At 43.8% G+C, this 13,509-nt stretch overlaps 1 protein-coding gene across 3 annotated transcripts in view; it reads right to left on the minus strand.

The window, feature by feature from the left end:
• The window catches only part of mid1 (midline 1), a 99,114-nt gene that overhangs the window by 41,038 nt on the left and 44,567 nt on the right, over positions 1-13,509 (minus strand). Inside the window, exon 1 of one of the 3 annotated variants that reach the window (XM_061227122.1) lies at positions 4,942-5,087. The exons of the other annotated variants lie outside the window; for them this stretch is intronic. The gene's annotated coding sequence lies outside the window, so the exon portion shown is untranslated. Of the gene's footprint in view, positions 1-4,941; positions 5,088-13,509 lie in introns of those variants that run through there. 3 annotated transcript variants of the gene reach the window in all.

The following is a 13,509-nucleotide window of genomic DNA, read 5'->3' on the forward strand; positions in this document are numbered from 1 at the left end:
TTATTTTCATTGATTCTTTTTTACAAGTGGATATGGCAATCAATTCAAGTCATTTAATCATTCGTTTTTTATTTATAAAAATGTCATTGGCTACTACAAAGGGTACCCCACAAAAAGTCAAAGTGAAGTGAGGCTTAACTGGCATTAAAAATAAAACAGAATTAATAAAAAAACAGTATTATTTGCCTAAAACAGTAATTCTTTTCTGCTCAGTACTGCACTGGTCCTCACATCCCATAGGACCTTAAAACACGGTGAGAAGACCGCGACATGCCCGTCACTGCCAGCCACCCCACATGCTCGGAGTTAACCCCTGACATCACCTGGATATTGTTTCACGGTCGTTTGAGTTTGTTTCTTGGTCTGTGACAAAACAAAAATCCCTTGATGCCTGCAACCTTTGACCTCGACACATTCTCATAGGTAAGGGGGTTACGCTTTGAAAACCAGCGGCTGTGTTTTTAAACCTCTGACCTTTCCGCGACCTCGGGCTGCCCCTGTGTTTAGTCTGCGAAGGTTGACAGAGAATTTCACCTACAATGACAGGATGATTCTAATGTTTGCTTTTGTTTTGACAGCAATGTTTGTAAAGTGGTCACCTTATACGGGATTAGAGTGTGGACCCAGCGGACCGCAGCTTTCAGTTCTCCAGACTGTCTGAGGTCATTACAGGCATAGCATAGCCTATCATCATCTCTAACGATGGACGAGACTCGGGATCAATGGAGAACCTCCTTCTCCTCTTCCCCCTGTTTCAGGGCTGACACCTGTTTATCTGTCAGAGAGTCTGTGGCCAATCAGAAATGCTTATGTTCTTCTCTCTGCTTGCATCACTCAGTCTGTAACCAATCAGAAATGCTCTTCCTTCACATTGAGAGCAGTTGGGTTTAGCCTGGTTCAGTAGGCCTCATTTGCCTAATGTGATTTGGAAATCATTTGTGATTGTGGCGTGAGGCAGGCGATTAGCCGAGGCCTAATCTGCAAAATCTGCACAACGACTTCTGAGTAACTGCTCTGTACTGTTTCGATTCTGACCAGCGTGCGTGTGTGTGTGTGTGTGTGCATGCGTGTGTGTATGTGTGCGTGCGTGGCAGTTTATGTAAGTGTGAGTGGTTACCTGTCATTCCTTCCCACCCACAGAAAGACGCAATAGCATAACCCAAAATAAAATACCGTAAACAAAAGCAGATGAGCACATAGCTAAACTATGAGCAGTTCATTTTTCACACAGAACATGTTCTGCTTTGTCACATTCCACTGAGCGTGCTCAGAAGTGAGTGCAGCAGTTGGGAGTGGAGCCGCGAGCAGCCCCCCCCCCCCCCCCCCCCGCGCCGGGGCCAGGGCGTTTAGCGCTCGCTCGGCCATGAAATTGTGGTGAGCAGCATAAAAATCTCCCACGGAATAATGTGGGGGGGGGGGGGGGGTGTAGGGTTGCAGAGGGACAGGTAAAGGTTGCCATACCCTTCTGCATTCATCAGCCAGTTTGTGGCAGTAGAGCAGGGATCATCAAACTACAGTCCTTGAGGGCTGAGAACAGCTGGTTTCTCACCATCCGTCCTATACCTGGGAGTCAGGTGTGAAGACTAGCCAATTAGTAACACTAATTTCAGTTCCTTACCCGGGAGGAAAGAAAAGCAGGGCTGGATTTGGATTTCAGGGATTTGATGATGATCCCTGCAGTACAGGGTAAGTTTGGGTCGATTCAATCGTATCTGAAAAGGGTCTTGATTGAAGACGATGATAAGTTCATTATTTCAGGTAATGAGGTGTCGTCGCACTGGGATAAAACAAAAACCAGAACCCACACCGGCCCTTTTTGGATACAATTCCCCACCCGTGCTGTAGAGAGGCACAGTGGCTGCCTGTTCTCCATTACAGAGAAGACACGGTCACCTCACCTGGAAGCTCCGGAATGTTCTGTACAGGAGCCAGAGAGCAGAGCGCTCAGCTCAGTCCCACGGCACCAGTAGAGAAACAGGGTAAAAGGACACAACGCCATGCAGGGCATGGCGCAGGGAGGTATGGGAGGCGAGAGGAAGGACGTGTCGGAGTGGACTCATCGGGGCGATGAGAGGAGCTCGTTAGGATGGAGGGAGGGGATGTTTCCACAGTCACAGAGCCGAGGTCACCGACCCAAACCGCCAAACGGCAGAGCTGCCAGGTCGTGGCAGTAATCAACACCAGTACGCTTTCCCCACTTCCTGTCTGCGGCCTTGCCTGTGTCTCCACGGCGACCCTCGCTACTGCATTTCCTCCAAAGCCCCCCTTCCCCACAGACGTCCAACGCTGATGCCGTTGCTCGGACCTGCTTCTCACACATGCTGCTCTGACACGCTGCTCTGACAGGCTGCTCTGACAGGCTGCTCAGACACGCTGCTCAGACACGCTGCTCTGACACGCTGCTCTGACAGGCTGCTCAGACACACTGCTCTGACAGGCTGCTCAGACACACTGCTCTGACAGGCTGCTCAGAGCGAAAGCAATCCAGACTTCCACACAACCTGTTGATCGTGCGCTATGACGCCGAGCCCACTCCAGCCACATTCCGGCTTGTTCCGGTCCGATCAAAACCGGGCCGGGGAGAGGACGGAGCACAAAAGACGGGGAATTCTGTTGCTTCTTCGCGGGAAAAATGATATGATGACCTGATACGGAGTTATGAATAGCCGAGCATAATTCAATGAAACACGGCACACATAATAAGTGTACTGACATTTTTTCTCATTTGTTAAATACCTCTAAATGATGAATAAAAAATTTACATTCTCACATACTTCAGAAACCACAGTGACTTTCTGGTGTTATTTTTTCAGAACCACCACAGAAAGACTGGACAGGACCTGGCAGGAACCTCTATAACAGGTTCAAGGGTGACCTCTAGAGGAAGATATGCACACTGCACTAAAAGAAGGCACCCATGGAAGTGCTGTATGTAGCGCATTTGATGAGTACCTTCTGTATCTCCTGCACTATGAAGAGTGCTTTTGTCACGGCTATCCAAAAGTATCTATATGCCCCAGAAAACTGAATGCCCACAGAAGAATATTCAGGCAGAATAATGAAAACAAACTTTGTTAACTGACTTTTTATTTTGCCTTCTTGATGAATGAATGCTAAACTAATGACATTTGCCAGGAGGGCTGCAGTCAGAGGTAAACGTGCTATACGCTTGCAACATAATATAACATTAAAAAAACATTTCTCTGCAGGCTCTGTCTGAGTGACAGGTCAGCAGGCCTTGCCAACACCCTTACCTTCATACCACAGAGGAACCCAATCTCAACAACTCAGTCATTGTTTCATGTCTCAAACTCTCTCCGCCCACAATCCAACGGCAAAGGTTGCCATGACGACTCCACGTGTGTATTCACCAGTCAAGCGATCAAAGCAAGTTTTGACCGTTCTCCTTGGTGAATAGCCAGTGAGCAATTAACAGATAAATCATTAGCAACAGACTGTGAGCAGATTTGTGGCTGTTGATTTGCGTTAACTCATCAAAACACTAAAAACTGTGAAGGGGCCACACCTTTATCATTAATGACAACGACTACATATACAGTTACAACAACAACCTGCAGGCCATTCTGTGGGTACAATAACAGCCTACATAACCACAGAACCGCCCACGGGAAAACTGACATTATTTCTCCCCGATTATTATAACACTGCAGTGATTGCATCCAAGAAGTTAGTCCAGTTCTTGTTCTGTCATGCGCCCATCCCCACCCCCAGGTCAAATAAACACGATTGTTTGATAATGCCTAATGATGCCAGGTCGACAAGTGCTTTGTTATATGAATGCAGCTTATGCATGATCACATTAAATGTACTTTAATATTGTAAAGTTGAGCAAATTAATACAGTTGTACATAATGTAAACAAAGTACAGGACAGATAACAGCACAGATTACTTTACATGAATGAGGAATTTGCGGCTTGAATACTCTTGAGTTGTAAGTGGAGGTTCATGCGTTTATGCGTTTTTAGTGTTCTTACTGTACGTCCATGCATGTTCCAGTAATAGTTATCTGGTACATTGGATAGACATATTGGAAAATTGATATTGGACTTCATTCCTGGCTTACAGACCATGACGAGCTGAAATCTCCTTAAAACTCCTTAAAACTAAAGCGCATAATACTCGGCCTTATGCTTCAGATATTCAGCTGACTGCTTTCACCGTTTCACCGCAGAGTAAAATGTGGGCTGAACTTCAGAGTCACTTTACGGATACGCGACGTGCCAGAAGACAAACAATGGCTTGCTCTGTGAGAGTCTCAAATCACAACACCGCACAACTCACAATTAGGCTGGATAAAAAATGTTCAGGTCAGGATCCAGACGCTGAACAACACCATACTGTCATCACCAACATATTGCCAACTCAAAATAGTTCCCCTCAATTATCCCCCCTGTGACTCATATAGATTTCACTCACAGCTCATCCAGCCGAGAGATCACAGAAGCTGACAGAGATGAAGAACGTCTCTCTCGAGCCAAGAATAGCCTAAATCCTGCATCTCTTTAAAAACATGTAGCATCTCAAAATACATTTAAACAGCCTGATGTTACAATACCACTGGTTCTTCACTAGGTACTCTCAGAAAAACATTATTATACTTACTTTTTTACCCTAAAGGACACAAATGCACATCCACTGTACCTTTATTTCTGAGAGTGTAGCCCAACACAGCCACAAAACAAACAAACAGTTTGATTTGATCTCATGTACATTCCAACCATTTTACATAATTACTTCAGTGAAACAGAGGTCCCTGAGACACACTGTGCTGCACTCTTTCAGAAAACATTCCGGCAAACTCCGAACACTACACAGGCAAAACAGGAGATTCACACAGAACACCCAGAGGTTAAACCCAGGAGAGAAAGGTAACCTCAACATCAACAGACCAGGAAAAGAGGCAGTTTCACCTTCCTTACCTGCCACATGGTTAAACTCCCATAATCCATAAGCATTAAAGGTAAAAAGGAAAGTTAAAATGACAGCTTTGCTCGTATCAGAGCATCCAGTGTGTCTCCGTGCCTCCCAAAAGCAAGTCAGATAACTTTCAGTCTTTATCTGTTCATCCCTGACCACAGTGTCACGTCTCGTGGCAGAGCGTCTGGCACCTAACCCGTCCTCCCAGCCAATCCACAGCCGGCAGGGCAGAGCCAGCTCTCCGCCCCTTTTCCTTTTCAAATGGGAGCTGCATTCAGTCGCTGTGGGCTGTCGCTGTCACCCCGACCAATTGCACGGCAGGGGCGGTACCCCATCTGAGGGTGTGTGCGTGTGTGTGCTGAAGGATTAGCGAAGCAGCGCAGAGCCGTTTACTCCACTCGCACACACACATTCACCGAGACTAAAATCAAATCCCCAGGAATGACACAGTGTCTTTCAAATGTAGGGAAAAAAAAAGCCCCTATATATCGGAGACAAAAACAACTGAATACATAAGAACCAAGTGTAGGTTTTATCAATTATCTCTTAAGTTGATTTTATTTTTAATATGAATAAACTGAAGTGCACAAAACCAGAGAGAAAGGAATTTTTGGGTGCTCTCACTCTTTCCAAAAAGCCTCTTACTGTGGTTAAACTGGTCAGGAGCCGAAGCCAAAGCAGATCCCAGGAATTCTGCTTTCTGTTTTACTTTTCCAGACATTTCCAGTTTTTTTCCTGGGAGGAAACATGGTCAGCATTCTGAGAAATATGAATTCTGGGACATTAAATACGGCATTACTCAACAGGAAACATTCTTCTCTTTTACTGGTTAATCTCTGAGTGCTACATATGAGACCATGCAGAGCAAGGCATGCTGGTGGCATACATGGTTTGTTTTGCTGAATGCCAGTTTAGATGTTTGCCTGTAATTACCCAGGTGAGTCAGCATATGGCAGTACTGACCCCACTGCAGGATGCTGGAAATATGTGGAGATTTCTTTGGCTGTTTCCACGGTTACCTATCCCTCAGAATAGGGATACTACACGAGTATGGAGACTGAATGACACAGCTCTGATAATGGAGACTGAATGACACAGCTCTGATAATGGAGACTGAATGACACAGCTCTGATAATGGAGACTGAATGACACAGCTATGATAATGGACACTGAATGACACAGCTCTGATAATGGATACTGAATGACACAGCTCTGATAATGGATACTGAATAACACAGCTCTGATAATGTAGACTGAATGACAGCTCTGATAATGGATACTGAATAACACAGCTCTGATAATGGATACTGAATGACACAGCTCTGATAATGGATACTGAATAACACAGCTCTGATAATGTAGACTGAATGACACAGCTCTGATAATGGATACTGAATAACACAGCTCTGATAATGGATACTGAATGACACAGCTCTGATAATGGATACTGAATGACACAGCTCTGATAATGGAGACTGAATGACACAGTTCTGATAATGGAGATGGAGACTGAATGACACAGCTCTGATAATGGATACTGAATGACACAGCTATGATAATGGAGACTGAATAACACAGCTCTGATAATGGATACTGAATGACACAGCTATGATAATGGATACTGAATAACACAGCTCTGATAATGGATACTGAATAACACAGCTCTGATAATGGATACTGAATGACACAGCTCTGATAATGGATACTGAATGACACAGCTCTGATAATGGATACTGAATGACACAGCTCTGATAATGTAGACTGATGACACAGCTCTGATAATGGAGGCTGAATAACACAGCTCTGATAATGGATACTGAATAATACAGCTCTGATAATGGAGATGGAGACTGAATGACACAGCTCTGATAATGGAGATGGAGACTGAATGACAGCACTGATAATGGAGATATAAATTAAAATATGAAACCACCATTTGTTGTTTGATCTTTGTTCCATTTTTGATTTGTATATTTCAGTAAGCTGTCAGTAAGCCAATGTGTGGTACAAAATGAACAGTCAAAGCCATGACACCAGAGAAGGATCCCACAGGGATCCCGCAATGCTATACACAAAGGCTATAGTAGCGCTTATTTTTTGGAAATATTCTTCATATTTCTTTAATTTCAAAAAAGACTGGTGATTGATTTCCCAGACAAATCTTAGTTAAAAGAGTGCCATTGTCTCTTTTTCATTGTGCTGTCTGTAACTGGTGCAGTTTCAGCCAGGGATCCTTTTACTTTTACACCCACTGAATGAATCACTCTAATGAGTCAGGGAGGGACTAAAGCTGTAGATTAACTGTTCTGATGGGCAGGCAAACCGATGGCCTGTTTTTAAAGACATTTTTAGGAGGTACTCCTCTTCCTTCAGATCTTACTGTAAGGGTTTTCCCTAACACGGTCAACCGTACACACCCTATTATCCATGAACTTTGCATTAAAGTGGGAGCTTAGTATTTGGAAGTGGTTAAACAAACAGCTGGTATAAAGGAATGAAAACTTTATTCAACGGCATCGTGTTTCTTTAATATATTGTGGCAGTAACAGAATACGCGGGACTATAAAATATATTCTTTAAACTGTGGTTTCGGCAGCATTTCAGCAAATCCGTAATGCATAGTTTCCATGACCTTTGACCCCTTAAGTAAGTGCACATGCACTGTAGGAACTGTTTTTGCCATCTGCGTGAGATATACGGCCTGCGTTGGCTACTGGCTCCTGAACTGAACGCACATTCATAGCTTGCCTCCCTAAGTACCCTCCCGAACCCCCTTTGCCCTTGGGTGATTTACGGGCTAATGACACAGTGCTGCAAATGGGAAGACGAGCTGTTTAATGCAGGAGTGATTTGCAAATCAAGCACTCTTTAATTAACCACATTAATGTGTCATGATCCCACAGATCTACGCCAGTTGCTTGGCAACAGAAAGAAGAGAGAAGCCAACTCAAAGAAACAGTGACCGGGGCATATGATAGATGTGCAGAAGTTATGCCCTGTGTCTGAAATGAATTTAATAAACTTAAATTAGCATCACAGGTATTCATGTTGTATGACGTCCTTCACAAACTGAATTTCAACTCATATAGTCATATTCATATCATACACAGTGCACATCCGCATTCATATCAGAAGCTGTTGTGATACAGATTTATTCATTAGAAGCCATTATCAGGTTTCTACTCTTAGCTTCACTCTATAGCTGCATTGATATTTCGGATAATAATAATATTGCTTCACCGGGTTCGATACCATAAGCACAAAAATGACATTTTCTCTCTTCTCTCTGGGCTGTAGTGTTACTGCCCCCAGCCAGGACCCAGGGTCATTCTCCGTCACATGGACAGATCCCATTCAGCACTGTGACCCCCACACACGCAACATCACTTGCTGATGTCACAATTGATCGGGGAGGGGATGACTGTCCAATCGGGACGGAGACATAAAGGTCACAGAGGCTGTTGCCGGCCTGTAGTCACATCAGACCAACTCTGTCAGCAACATGCAGAGCTGTGGTGTGGAACTGGAACAAGTGCCATGTCACCTGAAGGTCATAGGTTCTCATCACGTGGGGCAGTTGCCGTACTTCATGTAGTCGCTACATGATTTGCACCAGCGCATTATATATGCATCTCAGCCACCTCTGTTGCTAATAAATCCATTTTAAAATGGCCCTTAATCACTATCCAAAAACATTTCCCTACGGTCTCACAGAAAAACAAGTCTCAAAAAGTAAAGATAAGAGATAGGCGGTAACTCCAAGACCCCTCAGAAGAGATTAGATGTAAATCAGCAAAGAGACTTACAAAGGCTGGCTATAGCAGAAGGGTTTATATGCCTGTGATCATACGGTTTAAAGTGTTGGAAAAACCCAGCTTAACCCTGCAGGCAGTTAAAGCTCAAATTCATGTTTATCTCCCTTACAGTATCTCCGTAGGATGGCACGTGTTCCTTGTCTTGATGGAGAGCAAAGAGAAGTCCAATAGCACAGTGCAGATTTTCACATCCAGTGAAATGGCAGTCTTGGATAGACAAGCCAGTGTGGGGTAGCAAAATGTTTTATTTCATCGCTATCTGGGGATCTATGAAGCTCTGCTTTCAACCAGTTGTGATCACGCTGCAGCTGCTTCTTGCATAACCCTTTAAGGGAAAACATCAGATTTTTGCATTACAGTTATTTAGCTGACACTTATATCCAAAGCGACCGACAGTTGATTTGACTAAGCAGGGGCCAATCCCCCCTGGAGCAATGTGAGGATAAAGGCCTTGCTCAAGGGCCTACAGCTGTACGGAACTTATAGTGGTTACCCTGGGGCTTGAACCACCAACCTTCTGGGTCCCAGGCAAGCGCCTTAGCCACTAGGAGGCAGTTTTGGTGACAGGGTCGTGGCGGTTTGAAGATGTCTTATGGCCTTTGGCTGATGAGTGTGAGATGGAACCGGAGTTTCTGGAAATACTGGCGGCTATGCCATTGGGCCAGGCACAGCTGAGGAAACAGCGACCGTGCGAACGGGATACACCGGTTCGCCTTTGCCCCTGTGCATATGAGCAGCACTCAGATACATTTTAATGTGTGAAATTAGCATTACTTTCCTTGTAGCGTTGCTGAAACAACAATACAGTAACGGAGTAAGAGGCAAACAAATATGAGTTAGTACAAGGCCATCGGATGTAAAAACTTCTCCACGTATTTAAAACAGGCTGACATTTGATGGGTAAAGTAGGTCATTTCATTTGTTGGAAGGAAGAAGAAACAAGATAATAAAATCCTCAAGGCCAAGAAAACACTTCTGATGAATCTTCAAGGCCCTTGCCAAAGCAGTGCAAAGCCCATATTCTTTCAGAAGGCTGAACTATCAGCACGTCCTACATGCAGAAATGAGGATACAGCCAAAAATAATTGGACCCATTTCGAAGCAGCTGCTTTCAAAGATTGCACTTAAATCTGTCAAAATAATATGTTTTTTAAAGCACACATTTCATGTTTTGTATTACATTTTCCAACAGTGATTTCATTAATTGATACCAAACAAATTGCATGGATTTAATATTAGGGTTGCTATAAATTATCATAGGGTTATGCCGATTGGATCAATTTGGCCTTAATGGATGGATGATTTTGAGTTGGGCGGAAGAGACAAATATCCTTTCGGTTTGTGTTGAATATTTGGAAAGACTTTCTCGCCCCTGCGCCATCGCTGTGCTGTTTGCCTGCGTGACTAATCTGTAATTGACAAGTTTGGAAGAGCGCTTCTTGTCAAGTCCTGGAATGACGCCCAAAGGGAGTTGTGAAAATGGAGTGTGCAAACTTAATTGGGGTCAAATACCCTAACTGCCTCAAGGAATTCACGCACTGGGTGAAGGAAATGCGCTTTCTTTCTGGAGTGCATTGGGCCTGTAATAAGTTCTCAGTTTCTCAGAATGTTTTCATATGGGATATTTATTTTGGCTGCGATGTACAGCTGCTGAGCCAGTGTTTTGTATTCATGTTGTCACTGTTCAATTGTACATTTTGTGTTCTGTTTTTTGCACTTTGAACCAGCAAACAATTTCAGCAAGGCTTTCCCCATGTTCCACAGCTAACATGAGCCGTGCCCCAAAACCCTTGTCAGTTTGTGCCAGCACAACGATATACTATTAAATATATATGAAGAAAGAAAAGTTGTTTACACTAATCCTGTAAACAAGTTGCCTTTTCAAATTCACTTAACTTAACATTTTAAGGCAGCCTGGACACTAACTTGTTAAAAGTTGAAACAGTAAGTTTTTAACAGTCTATTTAGTCTATCTCCAGGCCCACAAATCAAGAACTGAAAGTGAGGTACTAGGATTGTTACGACACAGAACATCAACTCAATCTGGTGTTTCATCGCTCAGGGGGGATTTTTATTGGTAGATTGGAGCCTTGATCCTTTATTGTGTTCCTTAGAAGAGTTGTGTAATGCAACCTTCTGCTCAGACTGTTTATTTTTGTTTTTTTAACAACCCACATGAGCATACAGTTCTGCAGAATCTGTCTTGACCTTGATCTTGACCTTGGAATGTTTTCACTCACAAATGCAACCGTCAAATTGTGGATGACATCAGTCAACCTCTCAGTGTTCTCTAGTGGCCTGCTGACAGATGATTCCTGGTCTCTGGTGGTTTCCATACAATAAAACCATTGTTTATTATTGAAGTTGTCCACCAACTGTCCTATTGTGTGGATGTACCTGTATAGAATTTTTATTTTTATTTTTATTAATCTGTATACAGTGCAGCAGACAGATATTCATGCACTTGACCCCTCAAAGACTTGCTTTGTTTGACATTCAATCTATGTCCACTTTCCTTCATCCCCATGTATTAGACAGACAGCCAGACAGCCAGATAGACAGATAGACAGATGGACAGATGGACAGATGGACAGATAGACAGATAGACAGATAGATAGGTAGATAGATAGATGCATTTGTATAGCACTTTTCTCAGACTCAAAGCCCTTTACAGTGATGAGATGGGAAACTTGTCTCAACCACCATCTGGGTGATGCAACGGTCACCATTTTGCAGCAGAACTCTCACCACGCCTCAACTGAGGTGAGATCAGATGGGTGGCCTGTAGCGTAGTGGTTAAGGTAAATGACTGGGACACACAAGGTCGGTGGTTCGATCCCCGGTCTAGCCACAATAAGATCCGCACAGCCGTTGGGCCCCTGAGCAAGGCCCTTAACCCTGCATTGCTCCAGGGGAGGATTGTCTCCTGCTTAGTCTAATCAACTGTACGTCTCTCTGGATAAGAGCGTCTGCCAAAATGCCAATAATGTAATGTAAAGGTGCAGAGGGAGAGAACAATAATTTTAGCCAATTAAATCAGGGGATGATTAGGTGGCCAGTTTAGGGATTTAGTCAGGACACCGGGGAACCCCTGGAAAAGCACTGCTTTCCAAAGGGTCACTAATTAAGCACTAATTGTGTTCTTGTCAGGTAATCCTGTGCCGATAGGGGGCCCCATGAGGATATTGATTGTAGTGCAGGCTTAACTCCCTGTGGTTCACATGCTTCAGAAAAACTGGTGACCCCCAACTATGAGCCTTGCATTATTTAGCAATGCTATCCAGACAGGAGATGATGACTGCGGCTTATTTGTGAGCAGTGCACGACTGTGCTCTGTTACTTGTTTCTTCTGGACCACAACGGTCACAGAAATGGTCACTGCCGTTTTAAAACAACATCAAAAGTAATTCTTTGACTTCAAGTTTCCTGGAAACCAGGAAGGCACAAAAAACAAAAGTCAAGCCTGCGTGTCAATAATTAAATACTAATTATACAGGTCTGGTGATACAGCCACTATTTTCCCGACATATCCTCTCATATCTACACTGGTATCAATGAGGGAAAGGGGGGATATCATTATCCAAAACTTCATGCGGTCCTAACCCTAGGTCACGTGTCAGGTTGAGAGGAATATTGGGGGTAAAAATCACAAATGTACATATGCACTGTACAACCATGATGTTATTACCAAGGCCAACTAACCCGAGAAAGACAACTCAAAAGGGCATTTCATTGACTGATCGCACCAAACACAATTAAGCGCGGGCAATACATCCAGGGCTCATGAGCAAACACACAGATAATCTCCATTTAATTCACTGGCTCCATTTAGGCTGCGGGGCCGGCTCCAACTCTATACTCCAACGCCGAAAATCGATAAACTGCCCTTTAGCATTGTTCTCCTTTTTTGTCGGTTTATCCTGCCATGTTCCCAGTCCACATCTCTCCATAAGCACCGGAAGATCAATACATCATCAAAAAGACAAGAGCATGAGTATGGCAAATGAAGGTCATGCATTATACATGACCCGATTCGATGAGCCTGACAGCCAAATTAATAAATAATACAATAAATTATGCATCAGCTCCATTGGCCCCGTAACCTATTGAAAGGCCTGGGAGCTCATTGGTGGCCTCTCATCACTCTCCGGTCCAATGACGGCGGGTGCTATAAGCCCTCGTTGGGCCCCCTGCCCCATCTGGAGCATCCTGCAGGAGAAACCCACTGAGCCCTGTTACAACTGGACGCATTTCAGATAGAAGACCTCGACAACTGGCCATTATCACTGTTCTGGGAGGAATGATAACTCTTTAAGGAAGACCGGGTCAGAGATAGTTTGTGGAACAGAATTCGCTTCTGAAGATTGCATGGAATTTAGGGATTCGCTAAGCTTCAGTGGGTGGAACTACTCCTGTAGGTGGTGTTCATTCCGGACTCATATAAGACCAAAATCAATGCCTTCATACCGAAACACTACAGCTGGTCTGAATCATGGCACTGCGGCTACAGTCTCCCTGGCAGGGTGACACACTGGAAAACCCAAAAAACAAGACAATCAGAGCATTTTAGTCTTATATTTGGACTTAAAAATCTCTTTTCAATTAGTTTTTTTTGCTAAATAAGGCAAAAATATTGCAAATGTAATGAGACAGCTTGACTCAATTCAAGATTTACCAATCGGCCAAGAAAATTTCACTTGTCAAGAAAACAGTAACTTAAAACGGGCCAATATTTCCTACTTGAGAATTTTTTTT

This window comes from Conger conger, chromosome 17 (assembly GCF_963514075.1).
Source record: "Conger conger chromosome 17, fConCon1.1, whole genome shotgun sequence".
NCBI classification, from domain to species: domain Eukaryota; kingdom Metazoa; phylum Chordata; class Actinopteri; order Anguilliformes; family Congridae; genus Conger; species Conger conger.